The 13,979-nt window shown below is 35.7% G+C and overlaps 1 protein-coding gene across 3 annotated transcripts in view; it reads right to left on the reverse strand.

The window, feature by feature from the left end:
- Positions 1-13,979, reverse strand: part of flfl (serine/threonine-protein phosphatase 4 regulatory subunit 3 flfl) — an 81,361-nt gene that overhangs the window by 29,651 nt on the left and 37,731 nt on the right. The window lies entirely within an intron of this gene.

Consider the following 13,979-nt stretch of genomic DNA (forward strand, 5'->3'; position numbering starts at 1 on the left):
GAACTTGTTCTGTTAACCCCATTTCTAGAGTAATATTTGAAATGGGCCTATGTCCAAAACGTAAACAAACCAGAAAATGAATTTTAAATTTTTCCGCCACTATTCAATTCATATTTAAGAAAATTGAAGTATTTTAGGCATTTTTATTGTTCACAATAACAATAGTAACTGTATCTCAGTATACAACCTCCAAAATATGCGAAAAGCTTTCAAAAATATATGAAAATCGATATAATTTAATTTCATAAATTAATAAGCCTTTTTGTGAATCTTTCAATGGATAGGCCCTTTTTGTTAAGCCGTTGTGCTTGTCATCACGAATGGTACGCTCATTGCTAAGCCTTTTCGCAACGTCAAATAGATTCAAAACAAATCATCGGCCCTGCCTCAACCAGTAGGGCCTAGCTTTGGTTTGAAAATTTTCAATCATCGGTCCTTCTACGTCACTAGGCTTATCAATGAAATGAAATAAATGAATGGTTGGCCTATTAATGAATCGAAAAATTTCGTTGATCGGCCGTTTCGAAAATCGAGTTATTTTTAATGATTTTTTTCGATTATGCGGAATTTTCCTACACGATTAGTGGCTATCAAGCGGTGCTAAAGAATGGCATCAAAACCCGATTTGTTTACGTTTTGGACATAGGCCCATTTCAAATCTTACTCTAGATTTAATGATAGAGATTGCAATTGGTCGATTTCATTGATTCCTTACGGATGCCCTTCTCTGCATCACTGCTAGTCCCTTCTAGTTTCTGGCTGTTCTACGATATTTCAAGCAATTTTCTCGATATGGTGATTTTGGAATTATGCCCTTTTCAAATGTAAGTCTAGAAATATACTTAAGATCGTGCTTTAGATAGTAAACTAATCTCGGAATTAGGCATTTTATCACAGAAAAGTGATAAGTGTTACTTAAGGCGGACGAAGACAAGATTAGTTTTGCAAGTCATTGTTGAAAGGTACACACTTAAAAATTATTCTCGAGTTCGGCAATACATTGCTTTGTGCATTTAAGAAGTTCTCAGAGCTTCTACAAAGTTCTCTAATCTAAAGTCAAGTGATGTTCTCTGAACTTTAAAGAAATCCTCTCAACATCTAAGAAGGTCCCGAAACTTCTGGGAAGATTCAGTTTTATAAATCTGCATTTTTTGGGCTAGATTTGGTTAATTGGCCAAAACCCATCATGAGCCACAACCTTTCACGCGACAAGTTAAATTCCAAAAATTGACAGCCCTATTACGTATTTTTGTTCATATTGGCTTAATGCTAGGAATTGTATTCTTGAATAATTTTACGAATTCATATGAACAGATAGGGCTAGATATTACAGTAGATAGGGATGATAATGGATGTAATGTCGGCCTAATTGCCCTCAATTTGGGCCCATACATAAATTAAGCAATCGACTAAATTTTCAATTGCGACCAAAAATATCCATTAGTACCGTCCCAACGACGCGTTAATCTAAATAAAATTGAAAAATAGCAACTTTTTAGCGATGGGCCCAATCTTAGATCCATAGGCCAACATTAGAGTCATTTCCCCTACAATAATTCGGGATTATTCTTAAAGTTACGAACGATATTTTTTTATTCTATTAGTTGATAATTCTATAACTCGATGATCCCTTCAATATAACGAGTTATGGAGAGTTGACTGTATATGCAGATCGTGTCGATTACGACACCTTTGGTGTGTGTGTGTGTGTATGTGGAGGAAAATCAGGAAAACTCATTATAAGATAATGAAAAATTTTATCTAAAAAACGGTAACGGGCACCACTCTAAAATTTTCACCATTTTCAAGCATGAAAAAAAAAATCATTAGAAAAATAGTGTTTGCTCAATGGTTCTCCTGAGTTTCCTTGAGATTTTCCTCGATCGTAACATTTTTCTTCAGATTATATTTTTATGGATTGCTAAGATAATTTCCTTATCATTTCACTACACAACGTTCTACAATGGTTGGTTCATAATTTATGAAGTTTTAAAGTATGTGATGTCCGGGAAAACCTGAAAACATCAACCCAAATTTTCCGGGAAAATAAACAATCCAGAATTATTTGATTTTTTTCTTCTGGTCAACCATAAACGCTACCTCAATACATGTTTGGTGGCTCTATATAATCATCTTGGTGGTTTACTTGAGCGAGTATTTATTCCCGAGAAATACACGGAAAAAGTAATTGTTTACATTTGCAATATTAGCCCTTATTCATTTCATTTCCATTTTGCAGCGCAGGGTGGGGCAGTAAGAGCGCAAATCAATCCAAGGCCAATGATAAAGGAGGGGTAATGGCTGACTCGCCACATGCAGGCTACATGATCGCCATGGGAAGGGATAATGATTAGATTGAGGTAGGTGGTTGGATGTTTTTTTGTATTTAGTTAGTCACGATGCTACAAAATTATATGGAATGTGTAAGCTGGAAATAATTTGAAATTTGAATGAGTTTTTTTTTAGAATTTATTACTGAGAGTTTCGCTCTGCTTTGAATCAAAATTAAGCTACTTAAAACTGACTTTTTTGCTAACACCACTGCGACCAGTAATTTGATCTATTGTAGTATATCCCGTTTCCTTAGTTTAGTGCATGTCGTATTACTCCATCACTATTGAGAAATGATGAGGTAATCGATTTTTCTTTACAGTTGTCATTCTTGCATTTCCGGAGAACTTCGAGATTAGGGCATAATTGCTTCTGTAAACAAACACGTCATTTGCCGATTTCTCGCGAATTAAAGCTCAATCTAAAAAACTAATAACACAAATAGGTAGAGGAATAGTTCCTCTATCATTTTGTAAAGTTTGTTTGCAAGATTTTTCTATTATTCACGAGAAATCGGCGATTGACGTGTTTGTTTACAAAAGCAATTACGTCCAAATCTCAAGGTTCTCCGGATTTATCACAAGGATCCAACTCTAATAGCAGGGCTGGTAGAAAAAACTGCTGTAAAAAATAGTGATTTCAGTGACCATATTGAAGAAATAAGTGACTAAATAGTGACTGATGGTTGTAAAAATAGTGACTAAAAAGTTAATTGAATTAAAAATAAATTTTATTTAAAACTCTTAGGAATTTCTGAGGAGCACAACTATTAATAACTTCAAAGGAAAATTCCAACGGCATTCTGAGAATAATTTCATAAAGTGTGTGGGAAAAAATTCGGAGCATAAGTCCTTGGATTTTTTTTTGAAAATACTAAAAGAAGGATTACAATTAAATCTGAGAATAACTCCAGGACATCTTCAAAGGAATTCGGAAAATAAATTCAGGAGAGTTTTCCAAACAAATTATGAGAAGAAATCTAAGGAAATTGTGAGTAGAATGTGAGTAGAATTCCAAGGGAAGGAGTGATATTCAAAAGGAAATCTGAAATGAATTCAATGAATATTCTGATAATCTTTCCAAAGGGTGTTTTATTGTGGAGAATTTCAAGGTAATTCCGATAAAAACTAAAAGAAAATTGAATTCGGAGGATAGCTTCATCGAAATTTCCGTTGAATATGAAATGGACTATTCTGAGAACTTCCCATTTTTTTCCTATGAAGTTCTCGAAATGTTTCTGAATACCACTGTCCTTCTGTGAAGTTTTCGAAGTTTTTCTAAATTTCTGGAACTTTTGTGATGTTCACTTAAGTTTTCATGATTTTTCTGAAGTTCATGAAATTTCCATTAAATTATCGACACTAATTAGAAACTTCTTTAATAGTCCAGACTTTCCGGGTGTTATTAAAACTGCCTAAACGAATTTCTTTAAAGTTCTCTAGGTTGCCCTGAATTTATCAGTATTTTTTAACAACCCACAATTTTACTGAAATAAATTAATTTGCCTTGAAGTTTGAACAATTTTCTTTAAGTATTCTAACCATTAAAAACGCTCACTTATTTTCCCTGAACTATGCTTACCTGAAGTTCTCTAAATTTGTTTGTCCGGCAAATTTTCTGATATATATTATATATTTAAAATTCCCTGACGTTTTTAGATCAATCATAGAATTCTTAAGTTAATGGGATTATTCTGAAGCTATTTGATCGTCCTCGAAGTACTCGGAACTTCGTTGAATATCATGAAACTACCTAAATTCCAAGTTCTCTGGAATTTCTTGTAGATATTTATCGCTGCTTGCTAAAAGTTCTCGCATTTTTTTTTTGAATGGAACTTCGTTGATATTATCTAATCAACTTAGCTAAACTTTCGTATTTTTTAAAGTTCTTGGTATTTCCATGATATAACACCCTTTAAATACTCTAACGTTTTCCGGATGTTCATATAATTTTTATCACGTTCCAGAAGTTCTATCGGAGGTTTGTTGATGTTTCCGGAACTTCTTTAAGGTTTCTACAATTTTCTTTAAAGACGATTATAGATATTTAAACTGCTCTAAAAAGTCTGAACTAAAGTCATGGGAACTGCTCTTAAGATATGAAATTCCCCAAAGATCTCTAGATCTAGCTTTTCTGAGGTGCTTAGATTTTTTTTAATTTGCACAATACCCTATATTTCTATATTTCTCAAGTTTGCTTAACACCTGTGATGTGCTCTGAAATTCTAGGAACTTCATAAAAGTTTCTGAAAATTTTAGAATGTTAAAAGAACCGATTTGAGGATCTTAAAGCTTCCAGTAAGTTCCCCATAATTTTAGTGTTTAACTTCTCTTATGTTTCCGCAGTTTGTTTATGGAGCTTTACTGAAATTCTCAGAATTTCCTTTCATTCCTCAGAACTTCTTCAAAGTTCCTACAATTGTTGTGAAGTTAATGGGACTGCAATGAAGACCTCAAATATTTCATAAAGTTAAATACGAACTTTAGGCACTTTGAAAATTTTCAATATCATGAACTTGTACATGGAATACGAAACTACAAGACATTGAATATTTTTAGATTTTGGACTTACTCAAATTAAGTACGTTTTTTTAAACTGGGAACAGTGAAAAATTAAGTTTAACGTTCATTGGATTTGATTACAAACTTGTTTCTTTAAAACTGATTGCCATTAAGACAACGCTTGGGTTAATTACTGTTTATCTTCCAGAAAAAGCTTATTTTGAACGCATTAAAAAAAAAGCTTTTTTATTATAAGCCTTGAATTTATCCGTTAAAGTTCTGGGAAAACCTGGAAAGCTCAGGAAATTTTATTTAGAAAAATGAGAAGACAGCCGTTAGATAGACAAAGACGATTAAACGTGACAAAGCAAATAATGATCAATATTGAAATAAATTCACGCTAAAATAGTTGAAAATAGTGACTGATTACAAGAAAAAGTGACTTTAGTGACTTAACCTTAAAAAAAACTTTTTATTGACTGACTTGAAAAAAGTGACCAAGTCACTAAAAAGTGACTCACTACCAGTCCTGTAATTGTAAGGTCCCACTCTTTACATCATTTGGAATGCTGGAACACCCTCCAAAGGCGCACCACTTTGTCAGTTAAAAACGGATTGATCAAACAACAAAATCAAACAATAACACAGATAATGACCATGCATCAGAATCCTAGTCTTAACCACTTCAAACTAGGAAACAGCATATAAGAGATTAGGAATCACGTAGATGAAACACAACTAGGGTAAATGTTGGCTTCGGCACCCATTGACTGTTTTCGGCAACCAAAATTTAAGCGTTAATTTCACTATGTTTTCCCATCAACGCACTTCCCTGAATGTGTCCAAACGATTGTTTAGCCTTTCAACTTCAATCTGATTATATTTGAACGATCGAGCAATCCAGTAATGCTACATTTTTCTTCAAATAAAGCATACGCACTACAAAATGGGGTTGATTTCGAGTTGCCGATAATAGAACAGCTGGTTAAAGGGTGATACGGTCAAAATTTGGTCAATATCAACTTGACGTATTTCTTTCAATTTTGCATTTAAAAAACCTGAACACCCCTCATTTTGAAGGTGTGTGTGTGTAGAATGTTGCTCCTATTTTGATTTTGGAATTCACTCTTCAGTTGTCAAAATGCCGTCCAAGCAAGAAGAGCAGCGTATCAAAATTTTGCTCGCGCATCGCGAAAATCCGAGCTACTCACACGCAAAGTTGGCAAAATCGCTAAAAGTTGCCAAATCAACCGTTACAAATGTAATTAAAGTATTTGGGGAACGTTTGTCGACAGCCAGGAAGTCTGGATCGGGGGGAAATCGAAAACCGGAAGCCGCTGAGACGACAAAGAGAGTTGCCGGTAGTTTCAAGCGAAACCCTAACCTCTCTCTCCGAGATGCCGCAAATAAGCTGGGTGTATCGTCTACAACCGTGCATCGAGCCAAAAAACGAGCCGGACTATCGACTTACAAGAACGTAGTGACTCCAAATCGCGATGATAAACAAAATACGACGGCCAAAGCGCGATCCCGGAGGCTGTACACGACGATGCTGACGAAGTTTGACTGCGTGGTAATGGACGACGAAACCTACGTCAAAGCCGACTACAAGCAGCTTCCGGGACAGGAGTTTTATACGGCAAAAGGAAGGGGAAAGGTAGCAGATGTTTTCAAGCACATGAAACTGTCAAAGTTCGCAAAGAAATATCTGGTTTGGCAAGCCATCTGTACCTGTGGCTTGAAAAGCAGCATTTTCATAGCTTCCGGGACTGTCAGCCAAGAAATTTACGTGAAAGAGTGTTTGAATAAACGTCTGCTGCCTTTCCTGAAGAAACACGGTTGTTCCGTACTGTTTTGGCCGGATTTGGCATCTTGCCATTACGGTAAAAAGGCCATGGAGTGGTACGCCGCCAACAACGTGCAGGTGGTTCCCAAGGACAAGAACCCTCCCAACACGCCAGAGCTCCGCCCAATTGAGAAATACTGGGCTATTGTCAAGCGGAACCTAAAGAAGACCAAAAAAACTGCTAAGGGCGAGCAGCAGTTCAAGGCAAACTGGCTTTCTGCGGCGAAGAAGGTGGACAAGGTCGCTGTACAAAATCTGATGGCAGGGGTCAAGCGTAAGGCCCGGCAATTCGGATTTGGAAAAGCGGAAGCCTAACTGAATATTTTTCCTGAATTTTATACTAATTGAACTTGAAAAAGAAATTTAATTTGATTTTTTAAATAAACGATTTCACCGATTTACACGCGTTTTCCCTTGACCAAATTTTGACCGTATCACCCTTTAACACGCAGTTCTAATGGGAAAGTTGCCGACAATAGTCACACTCACCTGAGAAGTTTGGAGCGTTGTAAAAACGCTTTCAAAACGTTTTGAAAAATTCTGTCGATTGGAATGGATAGAAAAGCAAGCAGCTGATGAATGTAAACAGACAGATCATATATGTGCGTGACGCTGAGAAAATGCTAGTAGAAGTGCAGACGCTGCTTAGATTGACGAGAATACGTAAATTCCCCTATCTAAGTCAACAAAGCCGAGTATTGTCACTATCAACAAGGCACAAAAAGAAAAAGGACTAAGATGTGTTGCTTTGATTAAAAAACAATTAGGGGAAATGGCTCTAATGTTGGCCTATGGATCTAAGATTGGGCCCATCGCTAAAAATCAGCTGTTTATGAATTTTATCTAGATGAACGCGTTATTGGGACGGTACTAATGGATATTTTTGGTCGCCATGGAAAATTTAGTCGATTGATGAATTTATGTACATATGGACCCTAATTAGGGGCATTTAGGCCGACATTACATCCATTTCCCCTATCTAATTTTTCTGGAACGAGGAAAATTTTCCCAGATGGAAAATTTTAATGCTTCTAGGCATGCTTGGCATACACAGTTTTGGTCACGAACTACTCATTTGCTAATAACTTTGCACATAGTTGACGAAACATTGTTCTTTTTGAAGCAGTAGATAGAATAGAGTTTAAACTTGTTATAGATACTTTAAAAAATGTCAATTTCAATTCTAGTAATAAACTATATGTATTGGTTACTGCGTTGTAAAAATGAAATGAGAAGTGCTCGCTGCACATCTCGGACTTTAAGTGTAAAAATTCATTGGTGTTTATTTGTTTATTTGTTATGGTTGCATCAACAGACTAGAAATAGTCCCAATGATGTGTTGTAAAAAAGTACAGATTATACAGACGACATACATATACTACAATTACTACAGTTACAAACGAAAATAACTTGGAAAGCATTGTCAAGTTACTAAAAATTTATAAGTCTTAAATTTTACACTTAGCTGTTGGGTATCAAGCGCCTTCGGTCAGCAAAAAAGGCAGAGAATCTTCGGCGAAGCATATTCCGTGTCAAGTGGAAATCGAACATCGACGCTACTCGGTTGAACACTAGCTGCAAGCCGTAAATAGCGCTCCCTATGCTATAATTAGTTCGAAGAAGTGGAAGTCTCAGATGTCAATCTGATTTTGGAGAGAACGGCAGTCGGCGAGTGAGCGGATGCGCAGAAAAACTTTCAGATCGTCTGCAAACGATAATCGTGGCTCTGTGATAACATGGTGAACGTCGTCGAAGTAGAGGAGAAATACCAATGGTCCCAGATGGCTGCCCTGAGGTATACCGGACTTTGCGCAGAAGCTTGCTGAGCGACAAGTACCCAAAGTTACTGTCAATTGGCGCTCCGTGAGGTATGAACGAAACCATCTCAAAAGATTTCCACCGATCCCTAGCCTATCAAGCTTAGCGATCGCAATTTCGTGGTTCAGCTTATCGAAGGCGGTGTTGATCAAATGTTAAGATTAACCTACTCTTTGCATACTTATAGTAAACTATGATCCTAATCTATGAAATATTTTAAAGAAAAACAAATGTCAACAACTGAGTGAAAAGTTATTAACAAATGAGCAGTTGGTGTGTACAACTGTGCATGTCAAGCATTCGTCTAGGACTTAAATTCGTGTAAAATTAGGAATAAGTTATAAATTTTACGAGTTTTTTAAACCGTTTTTTTTTTATAGCTGGGACTTAACAAATCGAGATCTCTAAGACAAACATATTGAGGAAGTTGTGCGTCCTGAAATAATTTTCTACATTTTGAACATATAGAATAATAGAATGTAAGTTCACAGTCCATGCATAATTTAAATGCTTCTGAAACATAGCAAACATTGTATGCTCTTGGACATATAATTTTGTTTTTTAATACCTGAACTTGGAAACTCTTTGATTCCAGAGTACAAGTCCGGAAAAAAATACAATACAATTTAAAGGAACTCAATTTTCTGGGACATGACTTTTTTTCTCGAAGTTAGGACAAATACTACCAAAGCAACCGGGTTTCAAAGACTTTCGAAATTTCTGACCTTTGAAAAAATGTCGAGCTTTAACATTTGTCTAGACCAATTTTTGACATCTTAGGCTTGGGACACTTTCAAAATCATGAAATGAAATAGCCAGAATATTGGGACGAAATTTTCTTAAAATTAGAGAGGTCTATGAAAATTTCCAAGATCTTCGACTTGTACAATGTTGCGAAACTCTGCTATTTTGTTCTAGATCTCAGATATTTGAAAATGTTCTGCTATATCAGACTGTGGGCAAATTAAGAATCCCAGAAAGATTCAAAAACAAGATTTAGAAATATCGGACTTTTTTAGGAGACATTATTTTTCAAAGTCGATTTACTCTTCTGAGCAAATCCACAACAAATAGCGAAAAAAAACGAATTTCAGATTTAACCTCCCAGAGTTCTTCTTTTGAAACTTTGCATGATCGTTTGCTAGTGGCAATAAATCATGTTTGTGCTGGAACTTGGCTATTTTGACTCGCGCTTAATTTTGTTAAATAGCATAACATTAAGTTTTGTTTTTCAATAAAACATAGTCCGAAAATGGATAATCTAACCGAAATGACGTCTGAGACAAAGTTGCAGGAAACTGGAATGCCTTTGAAAGACAAAAAGCACACTAAAAAATCACAAATGTTAATCAAAAAATTAAAAAAAAAATACTGAAGGACAAGATTACCACCCCGAAAATATTTTGTTTGCACGTTTTTATTTTTCAAAAAATAATGGGTAAAATTTTCAAAAATCCAAAATGTTTTTCATGTGATGTTTTTAGATTTTTGATATCTTTTGCCAATATTTAAAAAAAAAATTAAACGCAATTATTTGTTTCGGAGCGGTGAACTTCCCCTTAAACACTTCAATATAAACAAATTGAAATAACATCAGTTTTAAATTACATTGTAGAAATGATTGAACATCGCCTCTTGCTGTGAGAGGCATTTGTCGTCGATGTCTTCAACATTTCAATCAGTTAGAGTCCGACATCGATGATGAAATTGAACAGAGCGATAATGGCAAATTGAGGCAAGAGTAAGATCATAGAGCTTTATGTTCGGTGATCATCGTCTAAAAATTGGTAACATTAAAATAATATCTCCCTCTCCCTAATGTGTAACCAAGCATTATTGGTCAGAAGAAGAAACGTTCGTCCTATAACCATCTGTTCCATAACAAGTGCACAGTACCTTCAGGACAAATCCAGTCAACCTCTAGAATCTGCAACGTGAAGGCATGTTTAGAGTTGCAAAGGGAGATCCCAATAACCAAACTAACAAACTCTGGAAATCAAATTGAAGCAATAACAGTAACAAACAGAGTAATCGTAAGACTCGTCCGGTCGTTGTGATTAAACCAAAAGAGTCCAAACAAGCTTGCGAAGATACTCGTAAGTTTTTGAAAACACAGTTAGATCCAAAAACACACAAAATCAGTAATTTCAGGAATGATAAAGATGGCTCCATTATTGTGGAGTGTGCAGCAGGAGCTAATCTAAAAATGATGTGAAAAATGACATTGAAAGCAATCTGGGTGAAAAATATAGTGCTGTTGTTCCCACTTCGGTGCCAAGATTGAAAATAGTGGCATGAGCGATCAGTTTTCCTCCGATGTCTTCATTGACTACTTAAAAAGTCAAAATGAAGACATCGCTATTAATGATGTAAAAGTAGTGAACAGGTTTGAAAATCCACGCTTCACTTATAACAAGTTTAGTGTTGTAATTGAAGTCGATGTCGATACGTATAAATGTTTGTTATGTGCGAAAAAAGTAAATATAGGGTTTGATCGGTGCTCGATAGTTCCCGCGATTAATGTGTTGAGATGCTTCAAATGTGGAGAATTTGGGCACAAAAGCATGGATTGCAAAAATTGTGATAGATGCTCTAGGTGCAGCCAACAACACAAAACGTCGGAGTGTACCGTCAACTGTATTGAAATGTATTAATTGTTTGAAAATAAATAAAGAACGTAAAATGAACTTGGACGTCAACCATCCACGTCAACATGAGGATGTAATCTTTGCTATCAAATTCGTTCGAAGCATTTACCTCGGCAGATGACGCGATTGTACCTGTCTCATAGCGTTCGTATGAGAAAATAGAAGAGTTGCCAGTCTTCTTGATTTGTTGTCTTCGCTTAACCTCAATCTACCTGTGCACCAACTCTCAAAACATAAACAATTATCAAAATATTGCTTGCAATGGATAGATATCGAGTTAACTAGAAGATTAAGTGTATTTTTCAACCGATTCGAGTATGAATATGGCATTAAATCTGTTTTTGAAAGTTGGTGCACAGGTAAAAAGTGAGGTTATGCGACGCCACTGTGACAATCATTGGAATAGGTACACGATCGCGCGTAATAAGTATTCACAATCGATAAAGAAAACTCGTTGTGAATATGTTCAAAGGAAGATTGATCAGCATCAAAACAACAGCAAAGAGTTATGGAAAATTTTGAAATCTTTATTAAAACCTAACAAGTAGTTTCAGCTAAGTTTAATGATTTTTTTGTAGACAGTGTTTCATTGATTAATCAATCCATTCATTCAAAATCGGCTGGAGTAGATAATGATAATGCTAGAGTTATTCAAGATTGCTTTCATGTCATTGGCCACATCTTGCTGGACCTTATTAGTGAATCATTGCAAACTGGACATGTGCCACAAATTTGGAAGGAATCCTTAGTGGTTCCTATTCAAAAAGTTGCTGGAACGATTAAAGCCGAAGAGTTTCGTCCCATCAACATGTTGCACACATTAGAGAAAATTTCAGAACTTGTTGTTAAAGGCCAGCTGTTGGAGTATTTAAATAGTAATAGTTTGTTGATACCAGAACAATCGGGATATCGGGAAGGTCATTCTTGTGAAACCGCGTTGAATTTGGTATTAGCGAAGTGGAAAAATAACTTGGAGTGTAAAGATACGATTGTTGCTGTTTTTTTGGATCTAAAACGCGCTTTTGAAACAATTTCTAGGCCCTTATTGTTGAGATCAATCAAGCGCTTTGGAATTACGAGTACTGCATATAAATGGTTTGAAAGCTATTTGTCTGGTAGAACTCAACAAACTGTTTTTAATTATTATGTTTCCAGTTCCGGTGGGGAATAAACTTGTAGTGCCCCAGGGAAGAGTATTAGGGCCCCTGTTATTTATTATGTATATTATGTATATTAATGACTTGTGTTATTCATTGCAGCTTAGATAGCTTAGCTTAGGATTTATATGATGCCGTTTCACGCTTGAATGAAGATTTGCGTTCTCTAAGTAGATGGTTGAAGTATAAGCAGTTAAAATTGGATACAAGTAAAACTAAATTTATGGTAATTTCGCGGAATCGAGTAAATGGGAACGTCTCTGATGTAATTGATGATTAGACTATTGATCGCGTCCGCGAGATTAAATATCTTGGCGTGATTATTGATGACAAACTTAAGTTCAACCCTCACATTGACAATGTCATCAAGAAAATTGCCAAGAAGTATGGAATTCTATGTCGACTGAAAAACGATTTTACTATTGCCAGTAAAATACAGCTATATAAATCAATCATCTCTCCTCATCTAGACTTTTGCCCTTCCATTTTATTTTTGGTCAATGCAACACAAATATTGAGATTACAGCGCTAGCAGAATAAAATAATTTGTTTGATTTTGAGATGTAATAGATTCACTTCCTCAACTTCGATGCTAGACACCTTACAATGGTGGTCGGTGAAGCAAAGAATTGTATATTTGACTATTGTGTTAAAGAAGTTAACGGTTTGCTGCCCCGATATTTGTGTGATCGAATTGAAAGAGGAAGTGACTTTCATAGATATAATACCAGAAACGCGGCTGAAATAAGAACACCACATTTCTTGACTTGTGCTTCACAAAATTCATTATATTATATTATATTATATTATAAAGGAATAAATGTATTCAATCCGGTGTCTAGACATATAAAACGTTCAGCAACACTTACAGAATTTAAAAGACACTGCATTTCACACGTAAAAACTGTCTTTTGAACAGTTATCCAGTGATTTTTTTTTTTATGAATGAATTTATGAATTGACAAATTATGTATCTTGACGAAGTTATCTCTAACGGATTATTTTATATGGATAGCTGTCATAACGACTTTTTAATAATTAATGTAGCACTGCAAAAACTATTTCTGTTCGCCACGATGGTGATGATGGGTTTTTAATATTTGATTTAATAGTAGTTTAATTAAAAAAAAAAAGTAGTCCACAAAAGTTTGAGCCTTGCGCGCGTGTTACGGATATAGAGGACTGAATTTAGCATTTAAAAAAAATGCAATTTTGAAGCTTGTTTGGAAGATGCCTTGAGTTAGTAAAGGGTGATACGGTCAAAATTTGGTCAAGGGAAAACGCGTGTAAATCGGTGAAATCGTTTATTTAAAAAATCAAATTAAATTTCTTTTTCAAGTTCAATTAGTATAAAATTCAGGAAAAATATTCAGTTAGGCTTCCGCTTTTCCAAATCCGAATTGCCGGGCCTTACGCTTGACCCCTGCCATCAGATTTTGTACAGCCACCTTGTCCACCTTCTTCGCCGCAGAAAGCCAGTTTGCCTTGAACTGCTGCTCGCCCTTAGCAGTTTTTTTGGTCTTCTTTAGGTTCCGCTTGACAATAGCCCAGTATTTCTCAATTGGGCGGAGCTCTGGCGTGTTGGGAGGGTTCTTGTCCTTGGGAGCCACCTGCACGTTGTTGGCGGCGTACCACTCCGTGGCCTTTTTACCGTAATGGCAAGATGCCAAATCCGGCC

The sequence above is a fragment of the Ochlerotatus camptorhynchus genome, unplaced genomic scaffold (genome assembly GCF_037179485.1).
Source record: "Ochlerotatus camptorhynchus isolate MF236.1 unplaced genomic scaffold, CSIRO-AGI_Acam_v1.1 ptg000371l, whole genome shotgun sequence".
NCBI lineage: Eukaryota > Metazoa > Arthropoda > Insecta > Diptera > Culicidae > Ochlerotatus > Ochlerotatus camptorhynchus.